Here is a 17001-nt window from a genome sequence, read left to right on the forward strand (position 1 = left end):
TTGGTGCAGAACTATAACTTGCTAGTAAGTTAACTGTAAATGCTATATCAAGTCGTGTGTAATTTGCAAGATGCATCAAAGCACCAATTGCACTAAGATATGGTACATTAGGACCAAGGGTTTCTTCATCATCTTCTTGTGGTTGAAACAGATCTTTCTTGCATCAAATGACCAACCCACCATTGGAGTGCTCAAAGGATGAGCTTTATCCATGTAAAATTGCTTTAGGACTTTTTTTGTGTACGTTGATTGATGAACAAGAATTCCATTTAGAAGATGTTCAATTTTCAAGCCAAGAAAAAATTTTGTCTTACCAAGACCTTTCATATCAAATTCATTCTTTAAACAATTTGTTGTTTTTGTTAACTCTTTTGGAGTCCCTACAAGATTTAAATCATCAACATATATTGCAACAATAGCAAATTCGGATTCTAATTTTTTGATAAAAACGCATGGACAAATTGGATTATTCTCAAATCCTTCTTTCAAAAGATATTCACTGAGGCGATTATACCACACGCGTCCGGATTGCTTTAACACATATAAGGATCTTTGTAGCTTGATAGAATACATACTTCGAGATGTAGGATTATATGTTTTAGGCATTTTATATCCTTCAAGGATTTTCATGTAGATATCATTATTTAATGATCCATACAGATATGCTGTAACAATATCCATTAATTGCATATCCAAATTTTCTTTTGCTACCAAGCTAATAAAAAATCTAAATGTAATTGCGTCCATTACAGGAGCATATGTTTCTTTATAATCAATACCAGGTCTCTGCGAGAAACCTTGTGCTACAAGTCACGCTTTGTACCTTATAATTTCATTTTTCTCATTTCGTTTCTGTACAAATACCCATTTGTATCCAACAGGCATTACACCTTTAGGTGTTCAAACTATAGGTCCAAAAACTTCATGTTTAAGTAGTGAATTTAATTCTACTTGAATAAACTCTTTCCACATTGGCCAATCATTTCTACGTTGACATTCATCAACGGTTTGTGATTCATATTCATTATCATTACTTCTGGTAATATCAAGGGCAACTTTATATGAAAATATGTTGTCGACAATAATTTTATTTCTATCCCATATTTCTCCTGTATGTATATAATGTATCGAGATCTTGTTATTTTCAAGTACTTGATCCTCTTCAGGGGATAACTCTTCAGGAGGTTTATTTTCAGTGGATTTTTGTTCATAAGTTTTGGATAGATTAATTATTTCTGTCACCTGTTCCCTAGGTATAGCCTCTTTATAGGCTACAACTTGTTTTTCTTGTACTTTTCTCTTCCGAGGAATTTTATCTTTAACATCGACTTTCACGCTTCAGGAGTGGCTTTGATTCATTTGTTGCTATATTAACTGATTGTCCTACAAGGACTTCAATCCGTGTTGTAGTATTAGCAGTTAGAATGTGAGATTTCACTATTTTCTTATTGTCGGTAAATACATCCGGTAATTGATTTGCAACTCCTTGCAAATGAATAATCCTTTGAACTTCCAGTTCACATTAATTTGTACAAAGATCAAGATGAGATAACGTCAAAACATTCCAAGTAATCTCACGTCATGCTTCAGGCAACGACTTTTCTCACCCTAATGGTGGGAAGATTGTTTCATTAAAATGACAATCCTAAAAACGTGCTTTAAAAATATCACTAGTTAGAGGTTCAAGATATCTAATGATAGGTAGGGAATCAAAACTTGTATAAATTCCAAGTCTACGTTAAGGACCCATCTTAGTGCGTTGTAGGGGTGCAATAGGCACATATACAGCACAACCACATGTGCGAAAGTGAAAAATATTTGGTTGTTGACCAAGTACAAGTTGCAATTGTGAGAATTTATGATAAGTAGTTGGCCTAATGCGAACTAATGATGCAACATGTAAAATAGCATGACCCCAAGCAGAAACTGGTAATTTTGATTTCATAAGCAAAGTTCGAGCAATAATTTGAAGTCTCTTGATAAGTGATTTAGCTAAACCATTTTGAGTATGTGTATGGGCAATAGGATGTTCAACATCAATTCCAATTGACATGCAATAGTCATCAAAAGCTTCAGATGTGAATTCACCAGCATTATCTAAATAAATTTTCCTAATTGGATAATCAGGAAATTATGCTCGCAACCTAATTATTTGAGTAAGAAGCCTATCAAATGCAACATTTCTAGTAGAAAGTAGACATACATGTGATCATTTGGTTGATGCATCAATTAAAACCATAAAATACTTGAATGGACCACAAGGTGGGTGTATTGGTCCACATATATCACCCTGAATTCTTTCTAAGAAAGATGGACATTCAACAATCTTTGAATGTGATGGTTTGGTAATTAATTTACCTTGAGAACATGCATTACATGGATAATCACTAGGTAAAGAATCTTCTAGTTCTTTAAGGGATGTCTGTGAGAGTTTTCAATAATTCGATGCATCATTATTGATCCTGGATGTCCAAGACGATCATGCCAAAGCGTAAAAACCTTTGGATTTGAACACTTATGGTGTATTGCAATATCTGTTTCAATTGTTCTCATTGTGGTATAATATAACCCAGAAGAGAAAATGGGCAGTTTTTTTAATATGAGCTTCTGGCCCAATACTATTGAAGTAATATAAAGAAATTCTTTATGGCCTTCGTTACTGGTTTCAATATGATAACTATTATAACGTATATCCTTAAAACTGAGTAAATTTTTACTTGATTTAGAAGAATACAAAGCATCATCAATACAAAGTCTTGTGCCCTTTGACAACATGATAATCGCTCTTCCCAAGTCTTCAATTAAGTTCGATGAACCTGATATAGTATTGATATTGGCTTTGCATAATTTTAAATTTTGAAAATATTTTTTATCTTTAAGGATCGTATGAGTTGTTGCACTGTCTGCTAGACAAAAATCTTTTCTAGTCATATTGGAATTGATTTTACCAGTAGGACCCATGCATCTTCACATATGCAAAACATAAATTAAACTTTATTTCTTTAAACATAAACAAAATATATCAAAATAAAAATACTTATTACAATGCCATAATAATATAATGAAAGAAAAATAATTAATTGGTATGGACATTTCCATCACCAATCGTACTTATTAGAATATGATAATATAATAAAATAAAATAATTAATTGGTATTGACATTTCCATCACCAATCAAATTATCAAATTTTCCATCAACATCCTCAAAGAAATTAGAGACATCAAGATGAGTCATATCCACTCCATTTGAAAAGTCAAGATAATTCATGGGATCTTCAAGATCTTTATGATCAAAAAAGTTTGTTTCAATTTCCTTTCCCTTTTTTTATTTTTATTTTTATTTTTTATGGAGGCTTGGTACGGATCTACCAAATGTTTAGGAGTACAACAAGTACGTGGCCAATGACCTTCCATTCCACACCTATAACACTTATTTTCATGACCGTTTGATGGTTTATTTTGCGAACCCCTGCCATTTTGATGATGGTAAGGTGTGTTATTCCTTTTTGAAGGATTATGAGTACAATCCTCTCTATATTGATTGTTTCTTCCACGCCCACGACCACGACCATGACCACGCCCACGACCACAAACATAATTTCCTCTATGTTTATCAAATGAGGTTCCATTCGCTTCAGGGAATGGAGTAGAACCGGTCGGGGGAGATTGGAGGTTTTTCAGCAAAAACTCATTATTTTGTTCAGCCATTAGAAGACATGATATCAGTTTAGAATATTTTGTGAACTTACACTCTCGATATTGCTGCTGCAAGAGCATATTCGAGGCATGAAATGTAGTAAATGTTTTCTCTAACATGTCTTCATTAGTGATCTTTTCCCCACATAATTTTAATAGTGAGATTATTTTAAAAAGTGCAGAATTGTACTCACTCACACTTTTAAAATCTTGCAACCTCAGGTTCAGCCAATTATAACGAGCTTTTGGGAGGATTACAGATTTTTTATTCTCATATCTTTCCTTTAAATCATTCCATAAGACAAGAGGGTCTTTCACTGTAAGGTACTTAGATTTTAATTCTTCATGGAGATGATGGCAAATAAAAATCATTGATTTTGCACGATCCTACAGGGATGCTTGATTGCCAACCTTAATTGTATCTCCAAGGTTCTTTGCCTCTAGGTGAATCTCAGCAGCAAGGGTCCATGACAAGCAATTCTTGCCCGAGATGTCGAGGGTAGCAAATTCAAGTATTGTAAGGTTCGACATTTATATAAATATATAATTACGTAAGAAATTAAATAATTAAATATATACATTTTATCATACACAATTTTAATGAAACAGTACTACATATACATATTCAAATTTAATTGTAATGAAACAATACTTACATTTTCAAAGATTATCAATACACGTAATATATAGCTATAGGTATAAATAAACGTGAAGACAATATATAACAATATATTACTAACCATTTTTAACAATTTAAAAAAAAAAACTAAATAAACGTGAATCTCATAACAATATATAACATTTGGATAACGTGAATCTCATAAAATTTTTAATCAATTAAAAATCACTAAAATTATGAGCATAAAACGTAAAGACAAACAAATTGGATAATTATTAATTCTTTAAAAAGAAAACTTATAGTGAGTTGAGATAATTACACAAATAATCTTTGATGTTTGAAAAATAATGGGATTACAACTTCCTTTCAAAATTGGGTAGAGATTCGTGCTGATAACGTGTTGTGAAATAACAGAAATAGATAAAATAAAGTAAGAAGAAAACAAGAAATATATATTGATAAACTCTTGTATTCAAGTAGTCATCCACAATCCTTTTGATATATCTTCCATGTGTACAATAACAGTGAAATAATCCCACATATATATAGAATCTTAGAATGCTTGCAGTGTTCATGAGATAAGGTTGCAATAATGAGTATAATTATGAATATACATTTCTCCTATAGGCTTTACACATTTTAGCCTTTATTCATCCCAAATAACCTTTGCAGTGCCGAAACTTTACACATTCCCATCAGACTTTATTTTCAACACAAATTTAGTAATTTTACTAAATGAAAATAAAGCAGACCCATTATTTTTCCAAGACAACCAAGGAAGGTAGCATGCAATTCTATAAGACTTCATGTAGTGCTTTAGCCCTAGACAGGTCTTAAAGATCTACACCGTACGTGGTGACCACCCTCGTCAAACAGACTCACCACAACTAGACCCTTTTCTTCCATCATCTTAACCAGCTCAATCTGATGGCCGATTAGTGGGTCCCCTTTGCAATCAATCACCAAGACCCTCCATCCAAGCAATCTATTCTTCTCCAACCTCTGAGATCCACCACCCACCGTAGGATTGCAATTCTCATGATCACGGTCAATGCCTATTGGCAGCAACAACTCTCACACAAGGTCATTCACAAATAATGGCAACGCAGGGTCATTGACCAGTCTTAACTCTGATTCATTCCTCTGGGTCCCATCAAAAAATGGTTGGTGCAATATTAGCCCTTTGATTATTATCAAAAGCTGAAGATTTTCAACTTCAAAAGCTACATGTAGTCCTGCATGGTAGGCCACGTTGCCGCTGCACTAGTACCCATAATAAAAGTGTTAGAAAAATCAGCATACTTTGTAAGCCATCCATCTTGGTTGGTTTTTATCAAGTGTTGTGTCTCCACAGCATCATCGTAAGCTGTAGGCAAACGATGCTCAGGAGCAAGACGATAGTCAACTGATTCGATGATAGCATTGACATCAACGGCTATGTTTGCGCAAAAGTCAACACTGTTGAGGATGCACTGTAAAGAATGAACTCTCCAGAGAGGGAGTGTAGCACATAAATTTGCTAATAATATAGTTGTTGAGGATGGTATGTATTCCTAACTCACATGTGGTAGGAATATGTGATGATTACAGGTTGCAATGGCTATGAACTTGACCAAATATCATCCATGGAAAAGAGAAATAGTTTGAAATTATTAAAGAGAAAAGGGGAAGAATAGTAAGTAATTAAGAAGGTTGGCAATAAATTGATAACTAAAACAAAATTGGCAACCTCAATTTACATCCACTCTTCTTATTAAGCTAGATTATTTCATCAAATTTTAAACTGTATTCGAGATAAAGCTAAACCCATAACAACAAAATAGTTGTAAAAAGACCTAAAAGGCATCTACTTGAATGGATTTTTATTTTTTATGACATGTGATTTGCATACTCATTAACAATAAATATTTGACAACCGATTTCTCAAATGAGGAATTTTAGGCTTCCCTCTTACTGCTCTAGGGCCATCTATCTTCTAAAGCAATTGACTTTGGTTTAGATAAAACCAGAGGATGGCTCTTTCAGTTTGTTTAAAGTATAAATGTATAATACAAGTTGCAATTATTTTTCTTCTTTTTCTTTGGTTTTATTTGTGCCTTTTGTTTTTTGTCTTTTTTTTTAATATTTATTATTTATCTGTCCATATTCAATTACACTGACTTAACAAATTTTTACAATATTTTCACAATTATTTGACAATTTGCACTGTTCATGGGCCTCTTTTTTTTTTTTCTTTTTCCACCGTATGCCAGTTTTGGTTGTGCTTTTTTTGCCTTTTCTTTTAAATATTTATATGTGCATACATAGTTATACTGACACAACATATTCTTACAATATTTTCACAATTATTGAGGTGTCAATTTTTTAAAAGTCAAAATAAAATTATAAAATAAGAGACTGAAAATTATTACCATCTAGAACTCAAAATTTATGAAGAAAATTTTGGGGATATTAAAATTTAGTGGAAGTATTTTAGACATTATACAATAAATATTTTAAGAATCATAAGTTTTTATTAAGGTTTAACTAAAAGAATAACAATATGACATATTTGCTATTTTCCAAAATATTAAGGGAAAAATTGCTTGATTTTAAAATTTAAGGAGTAATGCTATGTCCACAACATTTTCACAATAATTTCACAACAAATTTTATGTGGTAAGGTATTTTTTATGGATAAAAAAGTGATATCAGTAATGTGCTCAGTTTAAAACCAATAACAACTTGTTATTTAGAATTTGTTCTAAAAATATTATGGATGTAGCATTTCTCTTAAAAATACATAAAAAAATATTTCTCTGGATCCTGAAAATGAAGGTATTGTGAAAATGTTGTAATATTTTTTTGTATTCTTTTTTAATATAGTCAAATTAGGTGAGCCAAAATTCACGGTTTCACACACAATTTTCTTATGATGTCTTTTTGTTTGTTTGTTTTTAATATATAATTTTAAAACCAGTAATAATTTTTCACCTAAGATTTGTTGTGAAAATGATGTGGATGTAAAAAATAAAATAATAATATCAAACTGAGACCTACCACAGCTGGGAATAAAAAAAAATTGTGAAAATGTTGTGACATTTTCTTGTATTCTTTTTTGTGTGACATTTTGTTGTCTTCCTAGGCTTCTTTTTTTGTTTAAACAAATTTGGTAAGCCAAAATTCATTTTTTTAGGCACAAATTTCTTCAATTGGCTTTTTTTTTTTTTTTTTTTTTTAATGCACTGTCAAAAGTGGTTAGCCTAATTTAAAACCAGTAATAATTTACCACCTATGATTTATTATGAAAATGTTATGGATGTAACATTACTCTAAAATAAAATAATAAAATATTAGACCAAAACCTACCATAGCTAGAAATAAAGGCATTGTAAAAATATCATGACATTTTGTTGTGTTCTTAGATTTCGTTTTTGGTTAAGTCAATTTGTTGAACCAAAATTCATTGTTTTATGCATAATTTTTTTAGGTTAATTTTTTTAACACATTGTTTTACACACACACACACACACACACATACACAAATTGACAAAGTAACACTTTTCTCCTTTATGTTTGGGGTAGTTTCATTCCCCTCTAAATTAAAGTTGAATAATTTCCTCCTTTATATTTTGTAAATGAGCATATACTCCTACTGTTACTCTCTTAGTTAAACCTTAAGGAAATCTTATAATTTCTAAAATTTCCATTATGCAATGTCTAAAATACTCCTACTAAATTTTGATCTCCCAAAATATTTCTTCTTGTACTTTGAATATTATGTGGTAGACTAGTAGTCATGCTTGAAAAGTTAGAATGATGATATATGGTGTTCTATTTGTTACTTAAAGAACACTAATTTATTAGGTTTAAATCTTCTATAACTATAATTTTATTTAATAGAAACTTTGATGACAGATGTCTTTTGTTATTTTGTTCTTTTTTTTTAATTTCTTTTCCTATTAAAAGAGTGTTCATTAAAAATAAGTAAGCTAAACATCGTAATTAGACTCATAAAATAAGATGATAAAGAATGAAGTATGAATAACAAAATCTTCATTGTAGATAGTTGCAAGTATTTAATTTGATGAAGATCTTCAAAAAAATTGTAACATATATCATCATTCATTGCGAAAATTTAAATATTGTAAAAAGATGATGACACTCATTATCATTCTTTGTAGCATTTTTTTGTGAGTAGATATTACATTTAGTAAATAGTAAATACTAAATAAATATTCAAATAGCTATTTTAAATTTAAGTACATGATTTCATACTTCTTCAAAATATATATATATTAATTTTCTCACTAAAGGGGTATCACGTACCTTGCACGTGCAACCCACACTAGTTAAATATAAATGTCTCTATAACGATTTGAGCTAGTAGGATTGCAGGAGTATTATAAAGTATAAACAAAGCCCAACCGACTCATAATTGTTGTGGACTTGAGGCTGAATTTTTCTATTCCAGCTTATGTGTTTATTTGTGATCCACTTATTTTGCTGAAATTATTGTAAATAAAGATAAAAATTAGTTGAATTGGTATAATGAAATTTATAAATAGTATTAAAAAAATGCAATGTGACCCATGAATAATAGTAAAAATAAGCTGAATAGTAAATAAATTAACAAAAATAATCTATGCCAAAACACTTATAAACTTTTACAATACACAGAATTAGAGAACACTCATAAGAAGCTTATTTTAGTTTGCTTATTAAATAAAAATTTATTCATAGAAAATAAAAGAAAACAACGTAAGTTCCAAGAGGAATCGCAGAAACGGGAAACCATACTTTTACAATACACAGAATTAGAGAACACTAATAGGAAACTTATTTTAGTTTGCTTATTAAATAAAAAATTTATTCACAGAAAATAAAAGAAAACAACGTAAGTTCCAATAGGAATCGCAGAAACGGGAAACCATCCTAGCAGCATTTTTCTAGGAAATGCCTTAGGAACACAAACAGTGCATTAGCTTTCGTGGCATCCATTAGTTCCACCCTTTGATAATCTCCTTCATTAAATTGTGCCTCTACCTTAACACCCTTCTTCTTTAACATCTCTACCAGCTCCATCTGACGGTCTATCAATGGGTCTCCATCACAACCTGTCACCACAACCCACCAACCCAGCTCTCTAATTTGATCAAAGTGATCAAATCCACCACCCACCGTTGGATTGCAATACTCATGATCGCGGTCAACCCAAATTGGCAAAGCCAATTTCCACATCAGATCAGTACTGCATAGTGGCAAAACTGGGTTTTGAAAGAAGCAGACCCGAATCCGACTCACTAAGGGGTTCGGGTCGGTCAGACCCGGTCGGTTTAGGCGGGTCAGAGAACCGCTGGACAGAATCCTATTTGTAAAATTCAACATTAACATCTATTTGTCAAATCTCAATAACTGAGCAAAAGAATATTGCCAGAATCCTATTCGTTAATTCCTTAATCTTCTTGAACTTCCACACTAACCAAGCAAAGGAAAAAAAAAAAAAAAAAAAACCTAAAATTTTGGAGTAATCATTAAAATAATTTTATCAAAAAAATATTTGAATAATAACAAATAATTAGAAGGATAACGACCTTGTGAAAAAAATTAAAACATTTTAAAACTCAAACTCAAACTTTTGCATTCACCAAGAAAAATCAAATATCGTTAACGCCGTCACTGAGCACTATCTCTATAAAAATCTAAAACCATGAATCTGAGGTTGTGGCCAATTCTATAATAGCGTAAATAACCGTTGTGTACCTGAAAATACCAAACAAACAAACAAACTCAATCAACTAAATTAACTCTTGTGCATCTTTAGCTTTGTAACGTTCTTACTGTCAAAATTAATGCCTCTAAATTATGTTACTGGCTGGTGTCACATTATGTACGTAAATATACTCTATTCTATAGGATGGAAAGCTAATGCAGTTGAATTTTATTATTTAAAAGTTGTTGACTCTATACCTGAAAGTTATGGTGATGAAATTTGAGACCCTAACATCAAAGATAGTAAAAGAGATTCAATTGTGTCCAGGTTGATTGGTCAGAAAACTACGAGGAAAAAAAAACTAAATTAAAAATTCCCAAGAAATAAATAAAGGCTTACACAAAACATAACCTACTTACAAAGAAACAAAACAAAGGCTCACACAATCACATCTTGAACAATTTCTCCAAAAAAAAAAACTGACTCAGATAAATATCTGAACCTTCAACATTGAAACAAAGTTATAACTGAATACAAAAACTTAAAGGACTTGTTAACACTTGGTGTTTCAATGTTATAACTGAATACAAAAACTTAAAGGACTTGTTAACACATGGTACCGATGAGCCGGATCATAGTCCATAGGAATTATGAAACACTGAACATAACAATTTGATCCCAATTTGTGAACATAAAAAAGCTATAACCGAATGCAAGAACTTAATTAAAGGACTTATTAACACATAGTACCGATGATATGGAGATGTTTGAGTCAGGTTACACATTCCTGGGACATAAGAATTGCACTGCCACTGTCTTCTGATGAGGGAAAAAAGAAAAGAACAAAACACAATAAAAACAAATATAATTTGTCTAAATAGATTAGGATTAGCATTGCAAAACCTTCAAACTCACATTATAATATAGATGATAATTTACTGTGAGCTTGTCACGGTATTGTGCCATGTGATACTAAATTGCTAGCCAAGACAAACTTTCATCTAAAACTAAACTTTTGTTTAAGGATTGTCATTGTTCTCATTATATCACATGGCTACAATAAAACACTGTGAACGGGTCTCAAATTTCATCACAGTAATTTTATTATTTTGCAGTTTGCCATTTGATTCATTGTTTCTTCACATGGAAAACTTCCATTGGAGACAAATTGTATCAATATTGTGTTTACTTTGAGCCACTCATACGTAGTGTGGTTCAAGTAGGGTTTGAGAAGGGTAGAGGTGCATGTTTAGGGTTTTCTTTTGTTTTATTTATTTAGGAGGTGAGTCTTTCTCTCTTTTTTTCTTAATCCTAACGTTTTTTTTTTTTACATAAGCCCCTCTTTTGTCTTTTTTCTTTTTTCTTTTTTATAAATAATGTTGATGTGTAAAAATGTGTGAGCTCTAAAAAAAGTCAAAGACTTTGGTTTTAGATGATAATGATGAATTTGAGTTTAAGTTGGACTTATAAGAGAGATAGAGTTTCATTCCTTGTTAAATTTGGATTAAACAAAAATAATTTTATTAATATTGTGCTGGCATGGAAAATTGTGAGAGTTTCAGAAGTTTCGGTTATATACATATATATATATATATATATATATATATATATAATAAAAGTTGAGCTTACAAGTCATAATTGCGCTAAGTGCGGCTACTCTTACTAATTAGTAAATTAATTTTATATTATTTTTTAGGATATATTTCCTCAAATTAAGGGATAATATTTAACAATTATTTAATTTAGGTAAAAAAATTTCATTTAAACATTAACAAATATTCTATTCAAATTAAAAGTCTATTATAAAAAATTTTAAACTTTAATATCAAATAACAACCCATGTTTTTTTTCTATAAAAAAAATAAAATAAAAAAAACTGCATTTTGACTTACACTCTAACTAAAAGTCTATTATCAATATTTTAAAAACAAATAATTAATAAATTAATTTTATATTATATTTTATGATCTAATTTCTCAAATTAAGGGATAATATTTAGAAATTGTTTAATTTAGATCAAACATATCATTTAAACTTCAAAATTTTAAAATTATATTCAAACTAAAAGTCTATTATATTCTCAAATTAAAAATTCATATTTAAAAAAGAAAACCCACGTTTTCTTTTTAAATATATAAGCAACCTTTTGACTTCTAATCTAACTAAAAGTCTATTATCAACATCTTAAGAACAACTAATTGGCAAATTAATTTATATTATTTGTTATGATATATTTTTTCAACTTAAGGGATAATGTTTAAAAAATATTTAATTTAAGAAAAAACTAAAAGTCTATCATCAAAATTTTCTAAACTTAAATACCACGTAAGCCATGAATCATATCATATCATATACTATATATAATAATAATAAAAGTTGAGCTTAGAAATTGTAGTTGTGCCAAATTACTACTCTCACTAATTAGTAAATTAATTTTATCCTATATATTAGGATAATATTTAAAAACTATTTAATTTAGGTAAAATTTTATCATCTAAATTTCAACAAATTTAAATTCTATTTAAACTAAAAGACTATTATAAAAAATTATAAACTTTAATCTCAAACAACTACCCACGTTTTCTTTCTAAAAAAAAACCCCATGTTTTGACTTCTACTCTAACTAAAACTTAATTATCAATATTTTATGAACAACTAATTAATAAATTATATTATTTGTTATGATATAATTTCTCAAATCAATGGATAATATTTAGCAATTGTTTAATTTAGATAAAATTTATAATTAAACTTCAACAAATTTAAATTCTATTCAAACTAAAAGTCTATTATAAAAAATTCTAACTTGAATCCCAAACAACAAACTACATTTTCTTTCTTTAAAAAAAAAACAAAAAACATCCTTTTGACATATACTCCAATGAGAAGTCTATTATCAACATTTTAAGAATAATTAATTTGTAAATTAGTTTATATTATTTCTTATGATATATTTCCTCAAATTAATGGATAACATTTAACAACTATTTAATTTAAATAAAACTAAAATTATATCATCAAAAAATTTTAAACTTGAATACCACACAACTCAGTTTTATTTTTGTTTTTGTTTTTCCCTCAAGTTGCATCTTATTAAATTAATATTTTATTAGGATATAAGCTAAAAGACTTTTAGCTAAGGGATAAGATTTAACAATAAATTATTTAGATAAAATTTTATTATCTAAGTTTTAGAAATTTAAATTCTACTCCAACTTATAGTCTATTATCAAAATTTTCAGAACACACACATATATATATAAAGTTATGACTTTTTGCTATAATCACTCTTAATCAATAAAGTCATCCATAAAGTTATCCATATAAGATTATTGTTCCCACATAATAAAGTCACTCTTAATCAATAAAGCCATCCATATAATTTTTTCCCAAGATGCAACTTACGCTTATTGTTCATCATGATTATTGTTTTCATATAATAAATGCATTTTACTTATTATTTTTTACTTTTCAATTTGTGTCAATGATATTATGCCAAAGAAAATTTACTGCAAAGAAACAAAACAATGGGCACCATTTAAGTTCTTGATTCTTTATGTAAGTTTTTATTTTTTTTTTATATTCTCAATTTTTGAACTCTTTTATGTATGGTTTGCATACTCATTAACAATAAATATTTGACAACCGATTTCTCAAATGAGGAATTTTAGGCTTCCCTCATACTGCTCTAGGGCCATCCATCCTCTAAAGCAATTGACTTTGGTTTGGATACAACCAGAGGGTGGCTCTTTCTGTTTGATTATAGTATAAATGTATAATACAAGTGGCAATTCTTTTTCTTCTTTTTGTGCGCGTTTTAGGACAAATCAACAGCAAAGGGCGGCTACAACCTTGTTGCCTTGAATTTATTTTTTGAGAAGAAAATAAACACCATGTCTGATTTGAAGATAAAACAGCGACTGTTTGTTGAGCTTTATCGAGCCTAGTTGACATTTAAGATAAAATTATATGTCTCTGTAAAGATTAGAGCTAGTAGGACTGTAGGAGTAGCATAAAGTATAAACAAAGCCCAACCGATTCATAATTGTTTCGAACTTGAGGCTGAATTTTTCTATTCCAGCTTACTCATAAACTTTTACAATACACAGAATTAATAGAGAACACTCATAAGAAACTTAACTTTAATTTGCTTATTAAATAAAAAATTTATTCATAGAAAATAAAAGAAGCCAACACAAGTTCCAAGTGGAATCGCAGAAACGGGAAACCATCCTAGCAGCATTTTTCTAGGAAATGCCTTAGGAACACAAACAGTGCGTTAGCTTTCGTGGCATCCATTAGTTCCACCCCATGATAATCTCCCTCATTAAATTGTGCCTCTACCTTAACACCCTTCTTCTTCAACATCTCTACCAGCTCCATCTGACGGTCTATCAATGGGTCTCCATCACAACCTGTCACCAGAACCCACCAACCCAGCTTTCTAATTTGATCAAAGTGATCAAATCCACCACCCACCGTTGGATTGCAATAATCATGATCACGGTCAACCCCAATTGGCAAAGCCAATTTCCACATCAAATCAGTACTGCATAGTGGCAAAACTGGAGCGTTGACCAACCTTAGCTCGGATTCAGTTCTTTTTGACCCCCCAAAGAACGGGTGGTGCAAAATCAGCCCTTTGATCTTCAATGGTTCAAAGTCACCAACGGCTGTAGATGCACGTAGCCCCGCGTGATAGGCTATATTGCCACCCGCACTAGAACCCATTAGAAAACAGTTGGAATAATCAGCAAAGTCACGTAACAATTTTTCATGTGTACATTTGATCCAATGTAACGCTTCCACTGAATCGTGGTACGCGGCGGGAAGACGGTGCTCAGGAGCCAGGCGGTATTCGACGGAGACGACCACGGCGGAGAGTTGAAGTGCCATGTTGAAGCAAAAGTCATGATTCATGGTTGAATCAGCACTTAAAAGAATAAAGCCACCACCATGGTAGTACACAATGAGAGGAAGTTTTGTATTACCGACACTGTTGTTGGTGGAGGTGTTATCTAGTGCTTGGCGAGGTAGGAATATGCGGACCCAAGTGTTGTGATTTGGGTTGAGAGTGACATCTTTGGTGATCACAGGAGAGGAACCGTTGTGATCAGGCGCGGCAGGGGTGCTAGGAATTTCATAGAGACGTTTGATGGTACCATCACTATTTTGGATGATTTGGAGATACTCATAGGGGTCAATGGTGGAAACCGCTGGTGCAGTTTGGTATCCGGACATGGCACTGATCTTGTTGATGAAAGGATAAAGAAAGCTGAATTCTTTTTTCTTTTTCTTTTTAGAATTCTAAGATTGTTTAACAATGTGGTGCATAGGAAGTGTTGTGGTTCCTAATTTATTCGTGATTCAGTTCGCTGGTCTATTTTGTATTTATAATACTTTAGTGGGTTGATAGATGGGCTATTATTGCGTGATCTTTAGTTTATTACATTGCTAACATTCCAAGTAAGGCGTGCCCATATATGTTATTCTTTTTTAATATTTAACAAGGGTTTAATTTTGATAAAACCTATGAAGCACGGATGTGAATTCAAATTTGGGTGTGGGTACATATGCAGATACCGGATTCGGCAATTTTTGAAAAAATCAGATGCGAGTATGGCGGGATATGTTTTTCATAAATTATTAAATATAATTTTATATAGTAAATTTAATATTTTTTATATAAAAAAAATTCAAATAAAGGGGTAGAGTTTATTATTAGAAAACAGTTATATATGATTTGTTTTTAATAAAATCAATATTTTTGGTAATTGTAAACAAAAAACCACCTTCCAAGAAGGTTCATTTGCTCATTTTCCAATTCCCAAGCCCATCCACTTGAAACAATTGACTTTCTCACCTACTTAATTTATATTCTTTTGTTATAAACATTTATTCTTCTTCCTCACCTCTTCTAAGTTCTAACCATTTCTTTGTTTCTTCTCATCTTCTTCTTCCTTCTCTATTTTTTTTTCTCTCACAAGGCCACATGAAGCAGAAGAATGGCGGCTAGCAGCCCATTTCAGCGGCCGTATTGGTCGGAATCGGGTTGTATTGGTCTGTTTCAGCCGGATTCGGACTGTATTGACCGCTTCGGCTCCCATTTCCGCTAAAATTAGAGCGAATCAGCCGGTTTTGGCCTAAATCGACGCTAATCAACTCGATTTGAAGAAAAAAAAAACACATTGAATCAGTGCGTCGGATGCTGGACACTGCGTCGGGGCGAGTTCGGTGCAGGTATAGCAGCCCTAAAGCTACACCCGTGCTTTCTAGGGTAAAAATTTATCATTTAAATATACTATATAATAAAATTTGAGTTTAGAAGTCGTGACTGCGCCAAGTGGCTACCCTCACTAATAAGGCCCCAGCTGCTTTGGCTAAGTCGAGTCTCGTTAGTACAGCTTTGGTCTTAGCTTCATTATTGGTCGTCGGGAAAGTCATGACTTTTCGATATATTCACTCTTAATCAATAAAGTCATCCATATAATTAAATCCCACATAATACACCCCATGTTTTTGTATTTTTTTTACTTTTTTTCCCAAGATGCATCTTACACTTATTGTTCATCGTGCTTATTTTTTTAATTTAAAAAATGCATTTTAGTTATTGTTCTTTATTTCTAAATTTGTGTGAAGGATACTGTGGGGAGTAAAAAGACCCTGATGGGAATATGGGCTGTTGGGCCATGCTAAGGAAGGCTGACCTGCTCTTGGGTTTAGGACTTGTTAGTACTACGGGTCGGCCCATACGCCGAGGATCTGAGGATCCAGCCGAGGGTGATTTTATCTTCGGACGGACACCGGAGAACCCGGGACTTCATGATAAAGGTTAGGGAATGACACGGTCAAGACCGATGGTTAAAGGGGGGAAGCCCTTGAATGTCCCAGAAGCACCGATGTTAGAGAAACACCAAGGATAAAGGCTGTCACCTCCACATTAAAGACCCTGCACCTACCACCCTGGCCGCATTAATGGGGAAAAAGGACACC

General features: G+C 31.5%; 2 pseudogenes; both read right to left on the bottom strand.

Annotated features, from left to right (window-relative positions):
• Window positions 1-5138: 5138 nt before the first annotated feature.
• On the bottom strand, window positions 5139-9536 carry LOC142612447 (carboxylesterase 1 pseudogene; annotated as a pseudogene).
• Window positions 9537-14154: 4618 nt separating this feature from the next.
• On the bottom strand, window positions 14155-15379 carry LOC142613935 (carboxylesterase 1 pseudogene; annotated as a pseudogene).
• Window positions 15380-17001: the final 1622 nt, after the last annotated feature.

The sequence above is a fragment of the Castanea sativa genome, chromosome 10 (assembly GCF_040712315.1).
Source record: "Castanea sativa cultivar Marrone di Chiusa Pesio chromosome 10, ASM4071231v1".
Classification (NCBI taxonomy): domain Eukaryota; kingdom Viridiplantae; phylum Streptophyta; class Magnoliopsida; order Fagales; family Fagaceae; genus Castanea; species Castanea sativa.